We start from the raw sequence: 26,931 nt of genomic DNA on the forward strand, positions 1-26,931 counted from the left end.
CCACCAGTATATATAATATATAGCAGTACGGTACAGTAGGCCACTGCTCTACCTACCTCTGTGTCGTTAAGTATGCTATACATCCATACCTGTGGTGCATTTCAGTTTTGCACAGTTTGCTGACCACCAGTATATATAATATATAGCAGTACGGTACAGTAGGCCACTGCTCTACCTACCTCTGTGTCGTCAAGTATACTATCCATCCATACCTGTGGTGCATTTCAGTTTTGCACAGTTTGCTGACTACCAGTATATATAATATATAGCAGTACGGTACAGTAGGCCACTGCTCTACCTACCTCTGTGTCGTCAAGTATACTATCCATCCATATCTGTGGTGCATTTCAGTTTTGCACAGTTGCTGACCACCAGTATATATAATATATAGCAGTACGGTACAGTAGGCCACTGCTCTACCCACCTCTGTGTCGTCAAGTATACTATCCATCCATACCTGTGGTGCATTTCAGTTTTGCACAGTTTGCTGACCACCAGTATATATAATATATAGCAGTACGGTACAGAAGGCCACTGCTCTACCTACCTCTGTGTCGTCAAGTATACTATCCATCCATACCTATGGTGCATTTCAGTTTTGCACAGTTTGCTGACCACCAGTATATATAATATATAGCAGTACGGTACAGTAGGCCACTGCTCTACCTACCTCTGTGTCGTCAAGTATACTATCCATCCATACCTGTGGTGCATTTCAGTTTTGCACAGTTTGCTGACCACCAGTATATATAGTATATAGCAGTACGGTACAGTAGGCCACTGCTCTACATACCTCTGTGTCGTCAAGTATACTATCCATCCATACCTGTGGTGCATTTCAATTTTGCACAGTTTGCTGACCACCAGTATAGATAATATATAGCAGTACGGTACAGTAGGCCACTGCTCTACCTACATCTGTGTCGTTAAGTATACTATCCATCCATACCTGTGGTGCATTTCAGTTGTGCGTAGTATATATAGTAGTAGGCCATTAATATTGATATATTACTGGCATATAATTCCACACATTAAAAAATGGAGAACAAAAATGTGGAGGGTAAAATAGGGAAAGATCAAGATCCACTTCCACCTCGTGCTGAAGCTGCTGCCACTAGTCATGGCCGAGACGATGAAATGCCATCAACGTCGTCTGCCAAGGCCGATGCCCAATGTCATAGTAGAGAGCATGTAAAATCCAAAAAAATAAAGCTCAGTAAAATGACCCAAAAATCTAAATCAAAATCGTCTGAGGAGAAGCTTAAATTTGCCAATGTGCCATTTACGACACGGAGTGGCAAGGAACGGCTGAGGGCCTGGCCTATGTTCATGGCTAGTGGTTCAGCTTCACATGAGGATGGAAGCACTCATCCTCCTGCTAGAAAACTTAAAAGAGTTAAGATGGCAAAAGTACAGCAAAGAACTGTGCGTTCTTCTAAATCACAAATCCCCAAGGAGAGTCCAATTGTGTCGGTTGCGATGCCTGACCTTCCCAACACTGGACGGGAAGAGTTTGTGCCTTCCACCATTTGCATGCCCCCTGCAAGTGCTGGAAGGAGCACCCGCAGTCCAGTTCCTGATAGTCAAATTGAAGATGTCACTGTTGAAGTACACCAGGATATGGGTGTTGCTGGCGCTGGGGAGGAAATTGACAATGAGGATTCTGATGGTGAGGTGGTTTGTTTAAGTCAGGCACCCGGGGAGACACCTGTTGTCCGTGGGACGAATATGGCCATTGACATGCCTGGTCAAAATACAAAAAAAATCACTTCTTCGGTGTGGAATTATTTCAACAGAAATGCGGACAACTGGTGTCAAGCCGTGTGTTGCCTTTGTCAAGCTGTAATAAGTAGGGGTAAGGACGTTAACCACCTAGGAACATCCTCCCTTATACGTCACCTGGACCGCATTCATCAGAAGTCAGTGACAAGTTCAAAAACTTTGGATGACAGCGGAAGCAGTCCACTGCCAACTAAATCCCTTCCTCTTGTAACCAAGCTCCTGTAAACCACACCACCAACTCCCTCAGTGTCAATTTCCTCCTTAGACAGGAAAGCCAATAGTCCTGCAGGCCATGTCACTGTCAAGTCTGATGAGTCCTCTCCTGCCTGGGATTCCTCCGATGCATCCTTGAGTGTAACGCCTACTGCTGCTGGCTCTGCTGTTGTTGCTGCTGGGAGTCGATCGTCATCCCAGAGGGGAAGTCGGAAGACCACTTGTACTACTTCCAGTAAGCAATTGACTGTCCAACAGTCCTTTGCGAGGAAGATGAAATATCACAGCAGTCATCCTGCTGCAAAGCGGATAACTCAGGCCTTGGCAGCCTGGGTGGTGAGAAACGTGTTTCCGGCATCCACCGTTAATTCACAGGGAACTAGAGACTTGATTGAGGTACTGTGTCCCCGGTACCAAATACCATCTAGGTTCCATTGCTCTAGGCAGGCGATAGCGAAAATGTACACAGACGTCAGAAAAAGAGTCACCAGTGTCCTAAAAAATGCAGTTGTACCCAATGTCCACTTAACCACGGACATGTGGACAAGTGGAGCAGGGCAGACTCAGGACTATATGACTGTGACAGCCCACTGGGTAGATGTATTGCCTCCCGCAGCAAGAACAGCAGCGGCGGCACCAGTAGCAGCATCTCGCAAACGCCAACTCATTCCTAGGCAGGCTACGCTTTGTATCACCGCTTTCCATAAGAGGCACACAGCTGACAACCTCTTACGGAAACTGAGGAACATCATCGCAGAATGGCTTACCCCAATTGGACTCTCCTGGGGATTTGTGACATCGGACAACGCCACCAATATTGTGCGTGCATTACATCTGGGCAAATTCCAGCACGTCCCATGTTTTGCACATACATTGAATTTGGTGGTGCAGAATTATTTAAAAAACGACAGGGGCGTGCAAGAGATGCTGTCGGTGGCCCGAAGAATTGCGGGCCACTTTCGGCATTCAGCCACCGCGTGCCAAAGACTGGAGCACCAGCAAACAGTCCTGAACCTGCCCTGCCATCATCTGAAGCAAGAGGTGGTAACGAGGTGGAATTCAACCCTCTATATGCTTCAGAGGATGGAGGAGCAGCAAAAGGCCATTCAAGCCTATACATCTGCCTACGATATAGGCAAAGGAGGGGGAATGCACCTGACTCAAGCGCAGTGGAGAATGATTTCAACGTTGTGCAAGGTTCTGCAACCCTTTGAACTTGCCACACGTGAAGTCAGTTCAGACACTGCCAGCCTGAGTCAGGTCATTCCCCTCATCAGGCTTTTGCAGAAGAAGCTGGAGACATTGAAGGAGGAGCTAAAACAGAGCGATTCCGCTAGGCATGTGGGACTTGTGGATGGAGCCCTTAATTCGCTTAACCAGGATTCACGGGTGGTCAATCTGTTGAAATCAGAGCACTACATTTTGGCCACCGTGCTCGATCCTAGATTTAAAACCTACGTTGTATCTCTCTTTCCGGCAGACACAAGTCTGCAGAGGTTCAAAGACCTGCTGGTGAGAAAATTGTCAAGTCAAGCGGAACGTGACCCGTCAACAGCTCCTCCTTCACATTCTCCCGCAACTGGGGGTGCGAGGAAAAGGCTAAGAATTCCGAGCCCACCCGCTGGCGGTGATGCAGGGCAGTCTGGAGCGAGTGCTGACATCTGGTCCGGACTGAAGGACCTGCCAACGATTACTGACATGTCGTCTACTGTCACTGCATATGATTCTGTCACCATTGAAAGAATGGTGGAGGATTATATGAGTGACCGCATCCAAGTAGGCACGTCAGACAGTCCGTACATATACTGGCTGGAAAAAGAGGCAATTTGGAGGCCCTTGCACAAACTGGCTTTATTTTACCTAAGTTACCCCCCCTCCAGTGTGTACTCCGAAAGAGTGTTTAGTGCAGCCACTCACCTTGTCAGCAATCAGCGTACGAGGTTACTTCCAGAAAATGTGGAGAAAATGACGTTCATCAAAATGAATTATAATCAATTCCTCCGTGGAGACATTCACCAGTAATTGCACACAGTACACAGGGACCTGAGATGGTGGATTCCAGTGGGGACGAATTAATAATCTATGAGGAGGGGGATGTACACAGTGAAAGGGGTAAGGAATCGGAGAAAGAGGAGGAGGTGGACATCTTGCCTCTGTAGAGCCAGTTTGTGCAAGGAGAGATTGATTGCTTCTTTTTTTGGTGGGGGCCCAAACCAACCAGTCATTTCAGTCACAGTCGTGTGGCAGAACCTGTCGCTGAAATGATGGGTTTGTTAAAGTGTGCATGTCCTGTTTATACAACATAAGGGTGGGTGGGAGGGCCCAAGGACAATTCCATCTTGCACCTCTTTTTTCTTTCATTTTTTCATTTAGATGGGCCAGGTGTTTGTGTCGGCCACTTGGGTCGCTTAGCTTAGTCATACAGCTACCTCATTGCGCCTCTTTTTTTCTTTGCATCATGTGCTGTTTGGGGACTATTTTTGGAAGTGCCATCCTGTCTGACACTGCAGTGCCACTCCTAGATGGGCCAGGTGTTTGTGTCGGCCACTTGGGTCGCTTAGCTTAGTCATACAGCTACCTCATTGCGCCTCTTTTTTTCTTTGCATCATGTGCTGTTTGGGGACTATTTTTTTGAAGTGCCATCCTGTCTGACACTGCAGTGCCACTCCTAGATGGGCCAGGTGTTTGTGTCGGCCACTTGGGTCGCTTAGCTTAGTCATCCAGCGACCTCGGTGCAAATTTTAGGACTAAAAATAATATTGTGAGGTGTGAGGTGTTCAGAATAGACTGAAAATGAGTGGAAATTATGGTTATTGAGGTTAATAATACTATGGGATCAAACTGACCCCCAAATTCTATGATTTAAGCTGTTTTTGAGGGTTTTTTGTAAAAAAACACCCGAATCCAAAACACACCCGAATCCGACAAAAAATTTTCAGGGAGGTTTTGCCAAAACGCGTCCGAATCCAAAACACGGCCGCGGAACCAAATCCAAAACCAAAACACAAAACCCGAAAATTTTTCGGTGCACATCACTAGTAATAAGTGGGGATACGGTAATTAATATAAGGAGAAAGTGCACCTACGGGGAAAGAACCGTCCCTCCTTGTCACTTATATAGCCCTACACCAGCAATCCGCTTCTGGCACATGCTGACTCCTATTGTTGGGGCAGTTAGAAGCCTCCAGTGCATTCTTTTCCACAAGCCAGATAGTGGTATAACACGAAGCTACTGCAAAACAACAACTTAACCTCTCCAAAATAACACTTAGAACTAGAAATAAATCAGAACATGTATTGTACTGCATGCATATTAAAAAAATTCACAGGTAACATGAGAAGACTGGCCCACAGGGGGATATTGGAAAATACATTATCCATCTCCAAACATGTTTACATGTTTTACTGGCATTATCCACTTAACCGATAAATTTTCCCTCAAAAAACTGGTAAGAAAATAAGAATTTACTTACCGATAATTCTATTTCTCGTAGTCCGTAGTGGATGCTGGGGACTCCGTAAGGACCATGGGGAATAGCGGCTCCGCAGGAGACTGGGCACAAAAGTAAAGCTTTAGGACTACCTGGTGTGCACTGGCTCCCCCCCCTATGACCCTCCTCCAAGCCTCAGTTAGGATACTGTGCCCGGACGAGCGTACACAATAAGGAAGGATTTTGAATCCCGGGTAAGACTCATACCAGCCACACCAATCACACCGTATAACTTGTGATCTAAACCCAGTTAACAGCATGATAACAGAGGAGCCTCTAGAAAAGATGGCTCACTACAGCAATAACCCGATTTTTGGTAACAATAACTATGTACCAGTATTGCAGACAATCCGCACTTGGGATGGGCGCCCAGCATCCACTACGGACTACGAGAAATAGAATTATCGGTAAGTAAATTCTTATTTTCTCTGACGTCCTAGTGGATGCTGGGGACTCCGTAAGGACCATGGGGATTATACCAAAGCTCCCAAACGGGCGGGAGAGTGCGGATGACTCTGCAGCACCAAATGAGAGAACTCCAGGTCCTCCTCAGCCAGGGTATCAAATTTGTAGAATTTTACAAACGTATTTGCTCCTGACCAAGTAGCTGCTCGGCAAAGTTGTAAAGCCGAGACCCCTCGGGCAGCCACCCAAGATGAGCCCACCTTCCTTGTGGAGTGGGCATTTACAGATTTTTGGCTGTGGCAGGCCTGCCACAGAATGTGCAAGCTGAATTGTACTACAAATCCAACGAGCAATAGTCTGCTTAGAAGCAGGAGCACCCAGCTTGTTGGGTGCATACAGGATAAACAGCGAGTCAGATTTTCTGACTCCAGCCGTCCTGGAAACATATATTTTCAGGGCCCTGACAACGTCTAGCAACTTGGAGTCCTCCAAGTCACTAGTAGCCGCAGGCACCACAATAGGTTGGTTCAGGTGAAACGCTGAAACCACCTTAGGGAGAAACTGAGGACGAGTCCTCAATTCCGCCCTGTCCGAATGGAAAATCAGATAAGGGTTTTTACAGGATAAAGCCGCCAATTCTGACACGCGCCTGGCCCAGGCCAGGGCCAACAGCATGACCACTTTCCATGTGAGATATTTTAACTCCACAGATTTAAGTGGTTCAAACCAATGTGACTTTGGGATCTCAATGTAGTTTTGGGTTCCAAAGGTGCCACTGGAGGCACAAAAGGAGGCTGTATATACAGTACCCCTTTTACAAACGTCTGAACTTCAGGGACTGAAGCTAGTTCTTTTTGGAAGAAAATTGACAGGGCCGAAATTTGAACCTTAATGGACCCCAATTTCAGGCCCATAGACACTCCTGTTTGCAGGAAATGTAGGAATCGACCCAGTTGAAATTCCTCCGTCGGGCCTTACTGGCCTCGCACCACGCAACATATTTTCGCCAAATGCGGTGATAATGTTTTGCGGTTACATCCTTCCTGGCTTTGATCAGGATAGGGATGACTTCATCCGGAATGCCTTTTTCCTTCAGGATCCGGCGTTCAACCGCCATGCCGTCAAACGCAGCCGCGGTAAGTCTTGGAACAGACAGGGTCCTTGCTGGAGCAGGTCCCTTCTCAGAGGTAGAGGCCACGGATCCTCCGTGAGCATCTCTTGAAGTTCCGGTTACCAAGTCCTTCTTGGCCAATCCGGAGCCACGAATATAGTGCTTACTCCTCTCCATCTTATAATTCTCAGTACCTTGGGTATGAGAGGCAGAGGAGGGAACACATACACTGACTGGTACACCCACGGTGTTACCAGAGCGTCTACAGCTATTGCCTGAGGGTCCCTTGACCTGGCGCAATACCTGTCGAGTTTTTCCCAACGGTTTATAATCATGTGGAAGACTTCTGGGTGAAGTCCCCACTCTCCCGGGTGGAGGTCGTGTCTGCTGAGGAAGTCTGCTTCCCAGTTGTCCACTCCCGGAATGAATACTGCTGACAGTGCTATCACATGATTTTCCGCCCAGCGAAGAATCCTTGCAGCTTCTGCCATTGCCCTCCTGCTTCTTGTGCCACCCTGTCTGTTTACGTGGGTGACTGCCGTGATGTTGTCCGACTGGATCAACACCGGCTGACCTTGAAGCAGAGGTCTTGCTAAGCTTAGAGCATTGTAAATGGCCCTTAGCTTCAGGATATTTATGTGAAGTGATGTCTCCAGGCTTGACCATAAGCCCTGGAAATTCCTTCCCTGTGTGACTGCTCCCCAGCCTCGCAGGCTGGCATCCGTGGTCACCAGGACCCAGTCCTGAATGCCGAATCTGCGGCCCTCTAGAAGATGAGCACTCTGCAACCACCACAGGAGGGACACCCTTGTCCTTGGTGACAGGGTTATCCGCTGATGCATCTGAAGATGCGACCCGGACCATTTGTCCAGCAGGTCCCACTGGAAAGTTCTTGCGTGGAATCTGCGGAATGGGATTGCTTCGTAGGAAGCCACCATTTTTCCCAGAACCCTTGTGCATTGATGCACTGAGACTTGGCTCGGTTTTAGGAGGTTCCTGACTAGCTCGGATAACTCCCTGGCTTTCTCCTCCGGGAGAAACACCTTTTTCTGGACTGTGTCCAGGATCATCCCTAGGAACAGAAGACGAGTCGTCGGAACCAGCTGTTATTTTGGAATATTGAGAATCCAACCGTGCTGCCGCAACACTACCTGAGATAGTGCTACACCGACCTCCAACTGTTCTCTGGATCTTACCCTTATCAGGAGATCGTCCAAGTAAGGGATAACTAAAACTCCCTTCCTTCGAAGGAGTATCATCATTTCGGCCATTACCTTGGTAAAGACCCGGGGTGCCGTGGACCATCCAAACGGCAGCGTCTGAAACTGATAGTGACAGTTCTGTACCACAAACCTGAGGTACCCTTGGTGAGAAGGGTAAATTGGGACATGAAGGTAAGCATCCTTTATGTCCAGAGACACCATGTAGTCCCCTTCTTCCAGGTTCGCAATCACTGCTCTGAGTGACTCCATCTTGAATTTGAACTTCTGTATGTAAGTGTTCAAAGATTTTAGATTTAAAATCGGTCTCACCGAGCCGTCCGGCTTCGGTACCACAACAGTGTGGAATAATACCCCTTTCCCTGTTGCAGGAGGGGTACCTTGATTATCACCTGCTGGGAATACAGCTTGTGAATGGCTTCCAAAACTGCCTCCCTGTCGGAGGGAGACGTCGGTAAAGCCGACTTTAGGAAACGGCGAGGGGGAGACGTCTCGAATTCCAATTTGTACCCCTGAGATACCACCTGAAGGATCCAGGGGTCTACTTGCGAGTGAGCCCACTGCGCGCTGAAATTCTTGAGACGGGCCCCCACCCTGCCTGAGTCCGCTTGTAAAGCCCCAGCGTCATGCTGAGGGCTTGGCAGAGGCGGGAGAGGGCTTCTGTTCCTGGGAACTGGCTGATTTCTGCAGCCTTTTTCCTCTCCCTCTGTCTTATGTTGAGAGGCGACCTGGGGTAAAAACGTGGATTTCCCAGCTGTTGCCGTGGCCACCAGGTCTGAAAGACCGACCCCAAATAACTCCTCCCCTTTATAAGGCAATACTTCCATATGCCGTTTGGAATCCGCATCACCTGACCACTGTCGTGTCCATAACCCTCTTCTGGCAGAAATGGACAACGCACTTACTCTTGATGCCAGTCGGCAAATATTCCGCTGTGCATCACGCATATATAGAAATGCATCTTTTAAATGCTCTATAGGCAATAATATACTGTCCCTATCTAGGGTATCAATATTTTCAGTCAGGGAATCCGACCACGCCAACCCAGCACTGCACATCCAGGCTGAGGCGATTGCTGGTCGCAGTATAACACCAGTATGTGTGTAAATACATTTTAGGATACCCTCCTGCTTTCTATCAGCAGGATCCTTAAAGGCGGCCATCTCAGGAGAGGGTAGAGCCCTTGTTTTTACAAGCGTGTGAGCGCTTTATCCACCCTAGGGGGTGTTTCCCAACGCACCCTAACCTCTGGCGGGAAAGGATATAATGCCAATAACTGTTTAGAAATTATCAGTTTTTATCGGGGGAAACCCACGCTTCATCACACACCTCATTTAATTTCTCAGATTCAGGAAAACTACAGGTAGTTTTTCCTCACCGAACATAATACCCCTTTTGGTGGTACTCGTATTATCAGAAATGTGTAAAACATTTTTCATTGCCTCAATCATGTAACATGTGGCCCTACTGGAAGTCACATTTGTCTCTTCACCGTCGACACTGGAGTCAGTATCCGTGTCGGCGTCTGTATCTGCCATCTGAGGTAACGGGCGCTTTAGAGCCCCTGACGGCCTATGAGACGTCTGGACAGGCACAAGCTGAGTAGCCGGCTGTCTCATGTCAACCACTATCTTTTGTAAAGAGCTGACACTGTTAATTCCTTCCAACAGTTCACCCACTCAGGTGTCAACCCCCTAGGGGGTGACATCCCTATTACAGGCAATTTGCTCCGCCTCCACATCATTTTCCTCCTCATACATGTCGACACAAACGTACCGACACACAGCACACACACAGGGAATGCTCTGATAGAGGACAGGACCCCACTAGCCCTTTGGGGAGACAGAGGGAGAGTTTGCCAGCACACACCAGAGCGCTATATATATACAGGGATAACCTTATATAAGTGTTTTTCCCCTTATAGCTGCTGTATTGTTAATACTGCGCCTAATTTGTGCCCCCCTCTCTTTTTTAACCCTTTCTGTAGTGTAGTGACTGCAGGGGAGAGCCAGGGAGCTTCCCTCCAACGGAGCTGTGAGGGAAAATGGCGCCAGTGTGCTGAGGAGATAGGCTCCGCCCCTTTTTCGCGGACTTTTCTCCTGCTTTTTTATGGCTTCTGGCAGGGGTTAAAATTCATCCATATAGCCCTGGGGGCTATATGTGATGTATTTTCGCCAGCCAAGGTGTTTTTAATTGCTGCTCAGGGCGCCCCCCCCTAGCGCCCTGCACCCTCAGTGACCGAAGTGTGAAGTGTGCTGAGGAGCAATGGCGCACAGCTGCAGTGCTGTGCGCTACCTTGGTGAAGACAGGATGTCTTCTGCCGCCGATTTTCCGGACCTCTTCTTGCTTCTGGCTCTGTAAGGGGGCCGGCGGCGCGGCTCTGGGACCGGACTCCATGGCTGGGCCTGTGTTCGATCCCTCTGGAGCTAATGGTGTCCAGTAGCCTAAGAAGCCCAATCCACTCTGCACGCAGGTGAGTTCGCTTCTTCTCCCCTTAGTCCCTCGATGCAGTGAGCCTGTTGCCAGCAGGTCTCACTGAAAATAAAAAACCTAAACTAAACTTTTCACTAAGCAGCTCAGGAGAGCCACCTAGTGTGCACCCTTCTCGTTCGGGCACAAAAATCTAACTGAGGCTTGGAGGAGGGTCATAGGGGGGGGAGCCAGTGCACACCAGGTAGTCCTAAAGCTTTACTTTTGTGCCCAGTCTCCTGCGGAGCCGCTATTCCCCATGGTCCTTACGGAGTCCCCAGCATCCACTAGGACGTCAGAGAAAGTTACATTTAAATATTTTATTTCAAATAATATATACCCAGGAGGTGTTTTGCACCCCTAAGTGTCCATAGGCCACCATTATAAAATCACTTTCCATCCCCCGTGGAAATAGCATCCCATTGTAAAAAGTCCCCAGCAGCCCCCCAATGGAATTAGATCTCAATGGCAGCGTACTCCCACCCATCACCTCCCATTATCAATGGGCCCCATGTATTGGTACCCCCTACTCCTCCCCACAAGGGCGTAGCTACCATAGGTGCAGGGAGTGCCGCAGCTGTGGGGCCCAGAGCTGAGAAGCCCATCTTCCCTGACAAACTGACATGTGTTATATACATTTTTCCCCATTGCTAAATGCATAGGGGCCCTTACAAACTTTTTCCTTGTGCCCCTGGCCCTGCTCATAATAATGCGGTAAAATAAACTTGAGGGCATTATAATGTTATATAATATGAAGTGGGGCACTGTAATGTGACACAATATGAACTGGAAACACTGTATGACATAATATAAATTGGGGATACTGTGTGGCATAAAGTGTGCTGCCAGCCCTGCAATATGAAATAATGTGAACTAGGGCACTACTATGGTTTATAAAATAAACTAGGGTACTGCTATGGGGCATAACATTAACTAAGACACTACCATGGTTCAGAAAATGAACTTGGGCAAAATAGTAACAAATGCTGCGGAGAGGTGTCTCACTAGAAGCAATTGGACGGGGGCCCCCTCAAAATGTTGCAATGAAGCCCACAAAGTTACTGTGTTACTTTATATGCCTGTATATATTTTTAATATATCCCCATCTCCCCATCCAAAAATCCTTTGAGGGGCATGACCTAACCCATAGCCCCCCCCTTCCCCCCCCGAGTACTCCCCTTCCTCCTGTGCAATAGACCCCATACACACACGTTATTGCAGAGTGTAGCGGAGTGGGGCAGTGAGAGACTAATCCTCAGTTCCTCCTGCTGCAGCTGATCAGCATATTGGGAAGGGGAATTACGTTACCATCCATGCACAATTTTTAATGTCCCATTCGCACAGCGTTCTGGGGCGCAATTTTACATCAAAACACTCTTAACTTGCAACTTGCATTTACATCCATGTTTGAGGGGTCTATTTACTAAGCCTTGGATGGAGATAAAGTGGCCGGAGATAAAGTACCAGCCAATCAGATCCTAACTGCCATGTTACAGGCTGGGTTTGAAAAATGACAGTTAGGAGGTGATTGGCTGGTACTTTATCTCTGTCCACTTTATCTTCACCTGATGCATAGTAAATAGACCCCTAAATGAGGTCCAAAGGTATCAGATGTTAGATTAACAGCCTACTAAAGCTAAAAAATAAAAGTGATGATAGAACTTTAGAACTTGTCACACTTTTGTTATGGTGCATGAGCTCCAGAGAGCCATTTGCAAAGCATTCCGGGACGCTATTTCAGGGATGATGCCAGCTGTCAAAGAACGCGACTTCACTTCTGGGGTCCAAAGCAGGAGATCCAATCTGCACATGTGCAGGAAGAATTTCTTCCACAACAGATGAGGGACACAGCGGATGGCACGGAGGCATCATGGCCCTGTCAGTTAAAGCCTAGCTGGCTGCGGTCAGAACCCATGCTTTAGTGCATGGTAAGTGGATAAACAGGACTAGTGCATGCATTTGACATAAAAGGGTAAATGACCCAAGGAGAGCAAAAATAGCTAATATAATATACCTATTATTTTCTACTTCAATTTAGTAAACTATAATTACAAAACTATTGTGGACATGTTTTTATTTCCTTAGGGAATAAGAATCGTAAAAATTGTCATTGGTGAAATATACATAAAAACATTTTTGCATATTATTGCAGCAGTATGATTATTAAAACTGATAACGATAATAAAAATTTCTATGGTACATTGTAGGTGCAGATGAAATTCTTTTTTTATTAAAGATCAGACATCAAACATTTGGGGAACTTCAATTAGCAGCGGGACTTACCACAGGCTTTCAGGTTACGATCCTGTAGCTATTCAATTACTGCCCGTCCCGATTGCAACTTAGGGCCTAATTCAGGTTGGGTTGTATATGTGCGTAAAAGCAAACACCTATAACCCTTTACTCTAACATGCGGGGGGCCTCACAGCACATGGCAAACCCCCGCAAACATGCGAGCGCATCGCTATACAGCATTTTGCTCGCATGATTAAGGTAGCCACCTGCCTACTCAGCCTAGCTGTGTAGGCAGTCGGAGAGCCGCCATATTTTCGGTCGTAGTGGCTGCAAGTGACGTCATGCCGCCCCAGCATCGGTCAGGATACGCCTGTGTTGTCCAGGCCGCGCCCCTTAAGCAGAGCATCTACGCCCACAAAACATGGCATCGCTGCCCTGTTGCTGCCCCCCTTTAGGTCTTAAACTGCGTTCTGAAGAGAATGCTGACCTTGCGCATGCGCTGATGTGCAGAATTTGCTTCATAGCAATTTTTGCACATTAGCGTCTCAAGCTGAATCGGGCAAATGTTACAGCTGCGCCATCTGCAGCGCAGCATGATTTTGCCCGGTTGCTAACGTTTTTGGTTTGCTAACAAACCTGAATAACCCCCTTAGTGCAGGTTTCTGTTCGCACCTCTGGGGCACTTAACGTGAGTGCTGACGTAGAGTGAAAAGTATATTTTATTAATTATTTTTTAAATATCACAAAATGCTTCATATACATCTATAGAAAAATAAGATTGTGGTTGGAGAGCCAACCTCCAAGGTAAGTATTATAGAAAACTTAATTTAATTAGGACAAGAAGGTATGAACGAATATATCTATAGGATGTAATGTTATTATAAGAAGACTTACTGTTAAGGTGTGAACACACGGTGAGATCTTTGACTATATAGTAAAAATCGCAAGGAAAGTTAGTGCAAATCGCAAGGTGTTAGCCACCTTGTGATCCCGATTTGATCCTGATGCACACTGCCGCAGGAACTGCGCTGGTAGGGAACTACTCGTAAAGTACAAAAGCATCGCCGACGTGCAATGCTTTTGCACTTGTGCGGGGGAGGGCAGGGCCTGACATACGGCGCGGACTAGTCAGAGTAAATGATCGTAGTCGTGTCAAATTTTGCCCGGCTGCGATCAACTCTGAATTAGGCCCAATGTGAAAAAAGGTTGTTAAGATTTTTGCCTTTGCCATGAAGCTCAGAATTGATCTCAGGTGCATCCTGTTTCCACTGATCATCCTTGAGATGTTCCTACAGCTTGTGTCCACCTGTGGTAAATTCAGTTGATTGGATATGATTTGGAAAGGCACACTCCTGTCTATATAAGGTCCCACACTTGACAGTGCATGTCTGAGCACAAACCAAGTATGAAGTCAAAGGAATTGTCTGTAGACCTCCGAGACAGGATTGTCTTGAGATACAAATCTGGGGAAGGATACAAAAAAATATCTGCTGCTTTGAAAGTCCCAATGAGAACAGTGGCCTCCATCATCCGTAAATGGAAGAAGTTCGGAACCACCAGGACTCTTCCTAGAGCTGGCCGGCCGTCTAAACTGAGCGATTGAGGAGAAGGGCCCTAGTCAGGGAGGTAACCAAGAATCTGATGGTCAGAGCTACAGCATTCCTCTGTGGAGAGAGGAGAACCTTCCAGAAGGACAACCATCTCTGCAGCAATCCACCAATCAGGCCTGTATGGTGGAGTGGCCAGACGGAAGCCACTCCATAGTAAAAAGCACATGGCAGCCCGCCTGCAGTTTGCCAAAATGCACCTGAAGGACTCTCAGACCATGACAAAACAAAATTCTCTGGTCTGATGAGACAAAGATTGAACTCTTTGGCGTGAATGCCAGGAGTCATGTTTGAAGGAAACCAGGCACCGCTCATCACCAGGCCAATACCATCCCTACAGTGAAGCATGGTGGTGGCAGCATCATGCTGTCGGGATGTTTTTCAGGAACTGGGAGACTAGTCAGGATAGAGGGAAAGATGAATGCAGCAATGTGCAGAGACATCCTGGATGAAAACCTGCTCCAGAGCGCTCTTGACCTCAGGCTGGGGTGAAGCCACCGAGCCGTGTGTATTCCAACAAGTCAGATTTCCCGACTTGTCGGAAAAACTGTGCCCGGATTGAATAGTTCTTAACCCCTTCCGACCTACTCCAGTCGGAAACTACCGTCTTTCCGGCAAGACGGCAGTTTCCGACTCTAACTGAAACGGCCCATAGTAGTTGGACTGGATGTCAGATTCCAAAATAATTTTTGCATACCAGAACGTCTTTCACCTGGAGCACATCATTTTTTGAGCTGACACCTACACTTGTCTATATTGTATGCATAGTAAAACAAATCTGCAGGTTGCAGCACTCAAGCTCATCACAGTTTGCGACCCATTTATGAATAATCGCATATGCAGTGTGATCTGGGCGCGATATTAGCACCAAAATCGCATTGCAGTATGTGATTATACTGCCGGAATTGTATCAATGAACACATGCAAGGACAGGGGCTCCAAGGAGAGCATTTACCATAGATCGCATATTGCATAATGCGATCTGGGCGAGATCATACTGCCCAGGACTGCATTGCAATATGAGATCCTATCAGCGGGATGTATCATCCAGCACGTGCAGGGACAATGGCTCCGAAAGGAGCCTATCGCTGCAATGTGCTGTGCGGGCTGGTGGGCTTCTGCGCGCATACACAGTTAGACAGACCGCACAAGCACAGATGCCACATCTGGGGAGGGTTCCAATCATAGGCTACAATGTGCTATCTCGCATTCCAGATATTGTTAAATCAGGCAGCATCACATCCCCTATAGAAACTTATGGGGGATACAGCTGCGAGTGGCAATGGAGGGATCTCTGATACTTGCTGCAGTCCCTCTTACATTTAGGGGGATACTAAATATTTGTGGCTAACCCCCGAAAACGGGTGTTGTTGGGGATATAGCCGCAAATATAGAATGATAAATGGGCCCCTATATCAGCAGTCTCTTCACTCCTCTAACAGAACTCCTGCATTTGTGCAGTCCATTGACCATGCATGTGTGGCAGCCACAGCAGCTGATTCATTTTGCAAAGTGTAGCCCATAGTCTGCAGCAGTACAACGGGGGCCAAACTCACAGCATCATATCTCCCATAAAAACGGGGGTTGCGGCTGCTGTTAGAAGTGGAGGGGCGCAGAAGGTATCAGAGATATCTGATTCGGTCCCTCCATCGGCGTGATACTTAATAATTGCTCATATTCCCTGAACATGGGTCTTTTTTTGTGAATATGATGCAAATATTTTATGATAAACTGGGCCATGACGTCTACAGCTGGATTTCTGGGCATATTGTATGCTATTCGTTCTGGCATAGGTCTCACAATGAATTGCACTATTTCATTGACTGAAATCTAAAACATATACAAATCATTAGTAAAATACAGTATGCATATGAAATAATGATACTATTTTCACTTCCGTTTGACAAAAGCACAAAAATGTAAAGCACACATTGGGTGTCATAAAACAGTGAAATACACAAATGATGATAAGTAGATTTATGGTAGACTTACCATAGTTAAATCTCTTTCTGCGAGGTACACTGGGTTCCACAGGGAATACATCGGGGTGTAAAGTTGGATCTTGATGCGAGGCACCAACAGGCTAAAGCTTTGACTATTCCCAGGATGCATTGCACCGCCTCCTCTATAACCCAGCCTCCGGACACTGGAGCTCAGTTTCGTTAAACAGTCCAATGCAGTAGCAGGTAAAAGAGACGGCAGATATTAGTCACATAAAACCACATACTCACAACAGGAGAAGGGACTAGCAGCTAATGCCATACAAACCCAAAGAAGCTAAGTGCGTCAGGGTGGGCGCCCTGTGGAACCCAGTGTACCTCGCAGATAGATATTTAACTATGGTAAGTCTACCATAAATCTCCTTTTCTGCAGCAGGGTACACTGTGTTCCACAGGGAATACATCAGGGATATCCTAAAGCAGTTCCTCATGGGAGGGGACGCACCGTAGCGGGCACAAGAACCCGGCATCCAAAGGAAGCATCCTGGGAGGCGGAAGTATCGAAGGCATAGAACCTAATGAACGTGTTCACTGAGGACCACGTAGCTGCCTTGCACAATTGTTCAACAGACGCGCCTCGGGGGGCTGCCCAAGAAGGTCCAACAGACCGAGTAGAATGGGCTTTGATAGCAGCAGGAGCTGGGAGTCCAGCCTGCGCATAGGCTTGTGCAATCACCATTCTAATCCATCTGGCCCAGATTTGCTTATTCGCAGGCCAGCCACGTTTGTGAAAACCAAAAAGTACAAAAAGGGTATCTAACCTCCTTATAGAGACATTCCTTTCCACGTAAATACGGAGAGCCCGTACAACATCCAAAGACTGCTCTTTGGAGGACAAACCAGAAGAGATAAAAGCCAGAACCACAATCTCCTGATTAAGATGGAAAAATGACACCACCTTAGATAGATAATAAGAATTTACTCACCGGTAATTCTATTTCTCGTAGTCCGTAGTGGATGCTGGGAACTCCGTAAGGACCATGGGGAATAGCGGGCTCCGAAGGAGGCTGGGCACTCTAGAAAGATTTAGGACTACCTGGTGTGCACTGGCTCCTCCCACTATGACCCTCCTCCAAGCCTCAGTTAGGACACCGTGCCCGGACGAGCAGACATAATAAGGAAGGATTTAGAATCCCGGGTAAGACTCTTACCAGCCACACCAATCACACCGTACAACTCGTGATACTATATCCAGTTTGACAGTATGAAAAACAACTGAGCCTCTCAACAGATGGCTCAACAATAACCCTTTAGTTAACAATAACTATTTACAAGTATTGCAGACAATCCGCACTTGGGATGGGCGCCCAGCATCCACTACGGACTACGAGAAATAGAATTACCGGTGAGTAAATTCTTATTTTCTCTAACGTCCTAGTGGATGCTGGGAACTCCGTAAGGACCATGGGGATTATACCAAAGCTCCCAAACGGGCGGGAGAGTGCGGATGACTCTGTAGCACCGAATGAGAGAACTCCAGGTCCTCCTCAGCCAGGGTATCAAATTTGTAGAATTTTGCAAATGTGTTTGCCCCTGACCAAGTAGCTGCTCGGCAAAGTTGTAAAGCCGAGACGCCTCGGGCAGCCGCCCAAGATGAGCCCACCTTCCTTGTGGAATGGGCATTTACAGATTTTGGCTGTGGCATGCCTGCCACAGAATGTGCAAGCTGAATTGTACTACAAATCCAGCGAGCAATAGACTGCTTAGAAGCAGGAGCACCCAGCTTGTTGGGTGCATACAGGATAAACAGCGAGTCAGATTTTCTGACTCCAGCCGTCCTGGAAACATATATTTTCAGGGCCCTGACAACGTCTAGCAACTTGGAGTCCTCCAAATCCTTAGTAGCCGCCGGCACCACAATAGGCTGGTTCAGGTGAAACGCTGACACCACCTTAGGGAGAAACTGGGGACGAGTCCTCAATTCTGCCCTATCCATATGGAAAATCAGATAAGGGCTTTTACATGATAAAGCCGCCAATTCTGACACTCGCCTGGCTGAAGCCAAGGCCAATAACATGACCACTTTCCACGTGAGATATTTCAGATCCACGGTTTTTAGTGGCTCAAACCAATGTGATTTTAAGAAACTCAACATCACGTTGAGATCCCAAGGTGCCACAGGAGGCACAAATGGGGGCTGAATATGCAGCACTCCTTTCACAAATGTCTGAACTTCAGGTACTGAAGCTAGTTCTTTTTGAAAGAAAATCGACAGAGCCGAGATCTGTACTTTAATGGAGCCTAGTTTTAGGCCCATATTCACTCCTGCTTGCAAGAAATGCAGAAATCGACCTAGTTGAAATTCCTCTGTTGGGGCCTTTTTGGCCTCGCACCATGCAACATATTTCCGCCATATGCGGTGATAATGCTTTGCCGTAACATCTTTCCTGGCCTTAATAAGCATAGGAATAACTTCTTCCGGAATACCCTTTTCCTTTAGGATCCGGTGTTCAACCGCCATGCCGTCAAACGCAGCCGCGGTAAGTCTTGGAACAGACAGGGCCCCTGTTGTAGCAGGTCCTGTCTGAGCGGTAGAGGCCACGGGTCCTCTGAGAGCATCTCTTGAAGTTCCGGGTACCACGCTCGTCTTGGCCAATCCGGAACCACGAGAATGGTGTTTACTCCTCGCTTTCTTATTATTCTCAATACCTTTGGTATGAGAGGCAGAGGAGGGAACACATAAACCGACTGGTACACCCACGGTGTCACTAGAGCGTCCACAGCTATCGCCTGAGGGTCCCTTGACCTGGCGCAATATCTTTTTAACTTTTTGTTGAGGCGGGACGCCATCATGTCCACCTGTGGTTTTTCCCAACGGTTTACCAGCATCTGGAAGACTTCTGGATGAAGTCCCCACTCTCCCGGGTGGAGGTCGTGTCTGCTGAGGAAGTCTGCTTCCCAGTTGTCCACTCCCGGAATGAACACTGCTGACAGTGCTAGTACATGATTCTCCGCCCATCGGAGAATTCTTGTGGCTTCCGCCATCGCCATCCTGCTTCTTGTGCCGCCCTGTCGATTTACATGGGCGACTGCCGTGATGTTGTCTGACTGGATCAGCACCGGCTGGTGTAGGAGCAGGGATTTTGCTTGACTTAGGGCATTGTAGATGGCCCTTAGTTCCAGAATATTTATGTGAAGGGAAGTCTCCTGACTCGACCATAGTCCTTGGAAGTTTCTTCCCTGTGTGACTGCCCCCCAGCCTCGAAGGCTGGCATCCGTGGTCACCAGGACCCAGTCCTGTATGCCGAACCTGCGGCCCTCTAGAAGATGGGCACTCTGCAGCCACCACAGTAGCGACACCCTGGTTCTTGGAGACAGGGTTATCAAGCGATGCATCTGAAGATGCGATCCGGACCACTGGTCCAACAGGTCCCACTGAAAGATTCTGGCATGGAACCTGCCGAAGGGAATTGCTTCGTAAGAAGCCACCATCTTTCCCAGGACCCGCGTGCAGCGATGCACTGATACCTGTTTTGGTTTCAGGAGGTCTCTGACTAGAGATGACAACTCCCTGGCTTTCTCCTCCGGGAGAAACACTTTTTTCTGGACTGTATCCAGAATCATACCCAGGAACAGTAGTCGTGTCGTCGGAACCAGCTGTGACTTTGGGATATTCAGAATCCAGCCGTGCTGGTGCAGCACCTCCTGAGATAGTGCTACTCCCACCAACAACTGTTCCTTGGACCTCGCTTTTATTAGGAGATCGTCCAAGTACGGGATAATTAAAACTCCCTTTTTTCGAAGGAGTATCATCATTTCCGCCATCACCTTGGTAAATACCCTCGGTGCCGTGGACAGTCCAAACGGCAGCGTCTGGAATTGGTAATGGCAATCCTGTACCACAAATCTGAGGTACTCCTGGTGAGGATGGTAAATGGGGACGTGCAAGTAAGCATCCTTGATGTCCAGGGATACCATGTAATCCCCCTCGTCCAGGCTCGCAATAACCGCCCTGAGCGATTCCATCTTGAACTTGAATTTTTTTATGTATGTGTTCAAGGATTTCAAATTGAAAATGGGTCTCACCGAACCGTCCGGTTTCGGTACCACAAATAGTGTGGAATAGTAACCCCGGCCTTGTTGAAGTAGGGGTACCTTGATTATCACCTGCTGGGAATACAGCTTGTGAATTGCCGCTAGCACCGCCTCCCTGTCTGAGGGAGCAATCGGCAAGGCAGATTTTAGGAACCGGTGGGGTGGAGACGCCTCGAATTCCAGTTTGTACCCCTGAGATACTATTTGAAGGATCCAGGGATCCACCTGTGAGCGAGCCCACTGATCGCTGAAATTCTTGAGGCGGCCCCCCACCGTACCTGGCTCCGCCTGTGGAGCCCCACCGTCATGCGGCGGACTTGGAAGAAGAAGCGGGGGAGGACTTTTGCTCCTGGGAACCTGCTGTTTGTTGCAGTCTTTTTCCCCTACCTCTGCCTCTGGACAGAAAGGACCCGCCTTTTCCACGCCTGTTTTTCTGGATCCGAAAAGACTGAACCTGATAAAACGGCGCCTTCTTAGGCTGTGAGGGGACATGGGGTAAAAATGCTGACTTCCCAGACGTTGCTGTGGAAACTAGGTCCGAGAGACAATCCCCAAATAATTCCTCACCCTTATATGGTAACACTTCCATGTGCTTTTTTGAATCTGCATCTCCTGTCCACTGGCGAGTCCATAAGCCTCTCCTAGCAGAAATGGACAATGCACTTACTTTAGATGCCAATCGGCAGATTTCCCTTTGTGCATCTCTCATATATAAGACTGAGTCTTTTATATGGTCTATGGTTAACAGGATCGTGTCTCTGTCTAATGTGTCAATATTTTCTGACAGTTTATCTGACCACGCAGCGGCAGCACTGCACATCCAAGCTGACGCAATAGCTGGCCTAAGTATAATGCCTGTGTGTGTATATACAGACTTCAGGATCGCCTCCTGCTTTCTATCAGCAGGTTCCTTGAGGGCGGCCGTATCCGGAGACGGTAGTGCCACCTTTTTAGACAAACGTGTGAGCGCTTTATCCACTCTAGGGGGTGTTTCCCAACGTGACCTATCCTCTGGCGGGAAAGGGAACGCCATTAGTACCTTCTTAGGAATTACCAATTTTTTATCAGGGAAAGCCCACGCTTCTTCACACACTTCATTTAATTCATCTGATGGGGGAAAAAATAAGAATTTACTTACCGATAATTCTATTTCTCATAGTCCGTAGTGGATGCTGGGGACTCCGTAAGGACCATGGGGAATAGCGGCTCCGCAGGAGACTGGGCACATCTAAAGAAAGCTTTAGGACTATCTGGTGTGCACTGGCTCCTCCCCCTATGACCCTCCTCCAAGCCTCAGTTAGGATACTGTGCCCGGACGAGCGTACACAATAAGGAAGGATTTTGAATCCCGGGTAAGACTCATACCAGCCACACCAATCACACCGTATAACCTGTGATCTGAACCCAGTTAACAGCATGATAACAGAGGAGCCTCTAAAAGATGGCTCACAACAATAATAACCCGATTTTTGTAACAATAACTATGTACAAGTATTGCAGACAATCCGCACTTGGGATGGGCGCCCAGCATCCACTACGGACTATGAGAAATAGAATTATCGGTAAGTAAATTCTTATTTTCTCTAACGTCCTAAGTGGATGCTGGGGACTCCGTAAGGACCATGGGGATTATACCAAAGCTCCCAAACGGGCGGGAGAGTGCGGATGACTCTGCAGCACCAAATGAGAGAACTCCAGGTCCTCCTCAGCCAGGATATCAATTTTGTAGAATTTTACAAACGTATTTGCTCCTGACCAAGTAGCTGCTCGGCAAAGTTGTAAAGCCGAGACTCCTCGGGCAGCCGCCCAAGATGAGCCCACCTTCCTTGTGGAGTGGGCATTTACAGATTTTTGGCTGTGGCAGGCCTGCCACAGAATGTGCAAGCTGAATTGTACTACAAATCCAACGAGCAATAGTCTGCTTAGAAGCAGGAGCACCCAGCTTGTTGGGTGCACACAGGATAAACAGCGAGTCAGATTTTCTGACTCCAGCCGTCCTGGAAACATATATTTTCAGGGCACTGACAACGTCTAGCAACTTGGAGGCCTCCAAGTCCCTAGTAGCCGCAGGCACCACCAATAGGTTGGTTCAGGTGAGACGCTGAAACCACCTTGGGGAGAAACTGAGGACGAGTCCTCAATTCCGCCCTGTCCGAATGGAAAATCAGATAAGGGCTTTTTCAGGATAAAGCCGACAATTCTGACACGCGCCTGGCCCAGGCCAGGGCCAACAGCATGACCACTTTCCATGTGAGATATTTTAACTCCACAGATTTAAGTGGTTCAAACCAATGTGACTTTTGGAACCCAAAACTACATTGAGATCCCAAAGTGCCACTGGAGGCACAAAAGGAGGCTGTATATGCAGTACCCCTTTTACAAACGTCTGAACTTCAGGAACTGAAGCTAGTTCTTTTTGGAAGAAAATTGACAGGGCCGAAATTTGAACCTTAATGGACCCCAATTTCAGGCCCATAGACACTCCTGTTTGCAGGAAATGTAGGAATCGACCCAGTTGAATTTCCTCCGTCGGGCCTTACTGGCCTCGCACCACGCAACATATTTTCGCCAATTGCGGTGATAATGTTTTTGCGGTTACATCCTTCCTGGCTTTGATCAGGATAGGGATGACTTCATCCGGAATGCCTTTTTTCCTTCAGGATCCGGCGTTCAACCGCCATGCCGTCAAACGCAGCCGCGGTAAGTCTTGGAACAGACAGGGTCCTTGCTGGAGCAGGTCCCTTCTTAGAGGTAGAGGCAACGGATCCTCCGTGAGCATCTCTTGAAGTTCCGGTTACCAAGTCCTTCTTGGCCAATCCGGAACCACGAATATAGTGCTTACTCCTCTCCATCTTATCAATCTCAGTACCTTGGGTATGAGAGGCAGAGGAGGGAACACATACCCTGACTGGTACACCCACGGTGTTACCAGAGCGTCTACAGCTTATTGCCTGAGGGTCCCTGGACCTGGCGCAATACCTGTCGAGTTTTTAATCATGTGGAAGACTTCTGGGTGAAGTCCCCACTCTCCCGGGTGGAGGTCGTGCTGAGGAAGTCTGCTTCCCAGTTGTCCACTCCCGGAATGAATACTGCTGACAGTGCTATCACATGATTTTCCGCCCAGCGAAGAATCCTTGCAGCTTCTGCCATTGCCCTCCTGCTTCTTGTGCCACCCTGTCTGTTTACGTGGGTGACTGCCGTGATGTTGTCCGACTGGATCAACACCGGCTGACCTTGAAGCAGAGGTCTTGCTAAGCTTAGAGCATTGTAAATGTCCCTTAGCTTCAGGATATTTATGTGAAGTGATGTCTCCAGGCTTGACCATAAGCCCTGGATATTCCTTCCCTGTGTGACTGCTCCCCAGCCTCGCAGGCTGGCATCAGTGGTCACCAGGACCCAGTCCTGAATGCCTAATCTGCGGCCCTCTAGAAGATGAGCACTCTGCAACCACCACAGGAGGGACACCCTTGTCCTTGGTGACAGGGTTATCCGCTGATGCATCTGAAGATGCGATCCGGACCATTTGTCCAGCAGGTCCCACTGGAAAGTTCTTGCGTGGAATCTGCCGAATGGGATTGCTTCGTAGGAAGCCACCATTTTACCCAGAACCCTTGTGCATCGATGCACTGAGACTTGGCTCGGTTTTAGGAGGTTCCTGACTAGCTCGGATAACTCCCTGGCTTTCTCCTCCGGGAGAAACACCTTTTTCTGGACTGTGTCCAGGATCATCCCTAGGAACAGAAGACACATCGTCGGAACCAGGTGCGATTTTGGAATATTGAGAATCCAATCGTGCTGCCGCAACACTACCTGAGATAGTGCTACACCGACCTCCAACTGTTCCCTGGATCTTACCCTTATCAGGGAATTGTCCAAGGAAGGGATAACTAAAATTCACTTCCTTCGAAGGAATATCATAATTTCGGCTATACCTTGGTAAAGACCCGGGGTGCCGTGTACCATCCATACGGCAGCGTCTGAACTGATAGTGACAGTTCTGTACCATAAACCTGAGGTACCCTTGGTGGGAAGGGTAAATTTTGACATGAAGGTAAGCATCCTTGATGTCCCGAGAAATCATGTAGTCCCCTTCTTCCAGGTTTGCAATCACTGCTCTGAGTGACTCAATCTTGAATTTGAACCTCTGTACGTAAGTGTTCAAAGATTTTAGATTTAGAATCGGTCTCACCGAGCCGTCCGGCTTCGGTACCACAACAGTGTGGAATAATACCCCGTTCCCTGTTGCAGGAGGGGTATCTTGATTATCACCTGCTGGGAATACAGCTTGTGAATGGCTTCCAAAACTGTCTCCCTGTCAGAAGGAGACATCGGTAAAGCCGACTTTAGGAAACGGCGAGGGGGAGACGTCTCGAATTCTAATTTGTACCCCTGAGATATCACCTGAAGGATCCAGGGGTCTACTTGCGAGTGAGCCCACTGCGCGCTGAAATTCATTGAGACGGGCCCCCCACCGTGCCTGATTCTGCTTGTAAAGCCCCAGCGTATACTGAGGGCTTGGCAGGGGCGGGAGAGGGTTTCTGTTCCTGGGAACTGGCTGATTTCTGCAGCCTTTTTCCTCTCCCTCTGTCACGGGGCAGAAATGAGGAACCTTTTGCCCGCTTGTCCACGAAAAGACTGCGCCTGATAATACGGCGTCTTCTCATGTTGAGAGGCGACTTGGGGTACAAACGTGGAATTCCCAGCTGTTGCCGTGGCCACCAGGTCTGAAAGACCGACCCCAAATAACTCCTCCCTTAATAAAGCAATACTTCCAAATGCCGTTTGGAATACGCATCACCTGACCACTGACGTGTCCATAACCCTCTACTGGTAGAAATGGACAACGCGCTTAGACTTGATGCCAGTCGGCAAATATTCCGCTGTGCATCACGCATATATAAAAATGCATCTTTTAAATGCTCTATAGGCAAAAATATACTGTCCCTATCTAGGGTATCAATATTTTCAGTCAGGGAATCCGACCACGCCAACCCAGCACTGCACATCCAGGCTGAGGCGATTGCTGGTCGCAGTATAACACCAGTATGTGTGTAAATACCTTTTAGGATACCCTCCTGCTTTCTATCAGCAGGATCCTTAAGGGCGGCCATCTCAGGCGAAGGTAGAGCCCTTACAAGCGTGTGAGCGCTTTATCCCCCCTAGGGGGTGTTTCCCAACGCACCCTAACCTCTGGCGGGAAAGGATATAATGCCAATAACATTTTAGAAATTATCCGTTGTTATCGGGGGAAACCCACGCATCATCACACACCTCATTTAATTTCTCAGATTCAGGAAAACTACAGGTAGTTTTTCCTCACCGAACATAATACCCCTTTTTTTGGTGGTACTCGTATTATCAGAAATGTGTAAAACATTTTTCATTGCCTCAATCATGTAACGTGTGGCCCTACTGGAAGTCACATTCGTCTCTTCACCGTCGACACTGGAGTCAGTATCCGTGTCGGCGTCTATATCTGCCATCTGAGGTAACGGGCGCTTTAGAGCCCCTGACGGCCTATGAGACGTCTGGACAGGCACAAGCTGAGTAGCCGGCTGTCTCATGTCAACCACTGTCTTTTATACAGAGCTGACACTGTCACGTAATTCCTTCCAACAGTTCATCCACTCAGGTGTCGACCCCCTAGGGGGTGACATCACTATTACAGACAATCTGCTCCGTCTCCACATCATTTTTCTCCTCATACATGTCGACACAAAAGTACCGACATACAGCACACACACAGGGAATGCTCTGATAGAGGACAGGACCCCACTAGCCCTTTGGGGAGACAGAGGGAGAGTTTGCCAGCACACACCAGAGCGCTATATATATACAGGGATAACCTTATATAAGTGTTTTTCCCCTTATAGCTGCTGTATAGTTAATACTGCGCCTAATTAGTGCCCCCCTCTCTTTTTTTAACCCTTTCTGTAGTGTAGTGACTGCAGGGGAGAGACAGGGAGCTTCCCTCCAACGGAGCTGTGAGGGAAAATGGCGCCAGTGTGCTGAGGAGATAGGCTCTGCCCCTTTTTCGCGGACTTTTCTCCTGCTTTTTTATGTATTCTGGCAGGGGTTAAATGCATCCATATAGCCCAGGAGCTATATGTGATGCATTTTTTTTGCCATCCAAGGTGTTTTTATTGCGTCTCAGGGCGCCCCCCCCCAGCGCCCTGCACCCTCAGTGACCGAAGTGTGAAGTGTGCTGAGAGCAATGGCGCACAGCTGCAGTGCTGTGCGCTACCTTGTTGAAGACAGGACGTCTTCTGCCGCCGATTTTCCGGACCTCTTCTGCCTTCTGGCTCTGTAAGGGGGCCGGCGGCGCGGCTCTGGGACCCATCCAAGCTGGGCCTGTGATCGTCC

The 26,931-nt window shown here is 48.1% G+C and overlaps 1 protein-coding gene across 2 annotated transcripts in view; it reads right to left on the reverse strand.

Annotated features, from left to right (window-relative positions):
- P2RX1 (purinergic receptor P2X 1) overlaps positions 1-26,931 on the reverse strand; it is a 321,106-nt gene that overhangs the window by 261,085 nt on the left and 33,090 nt on the right. The gene's annotated exons all lie outside the window — the stretch shown is intronic.

This window comes from Pseudophryne corroboree, chromosome 2 (genome assembly GCF_028390025.1).
Source record: "Pseudophryne corroboree isolate aPseCor3 chromosome 2, aPseCor3.hap2, whole genome shotgun sequence".
Lineage (NCBI taxonomy): Eukaryota > Metazoa > Chordata > Amphibia > Anura > Myobatrachidae > Pseudophryne > Pseudophryne corroboree.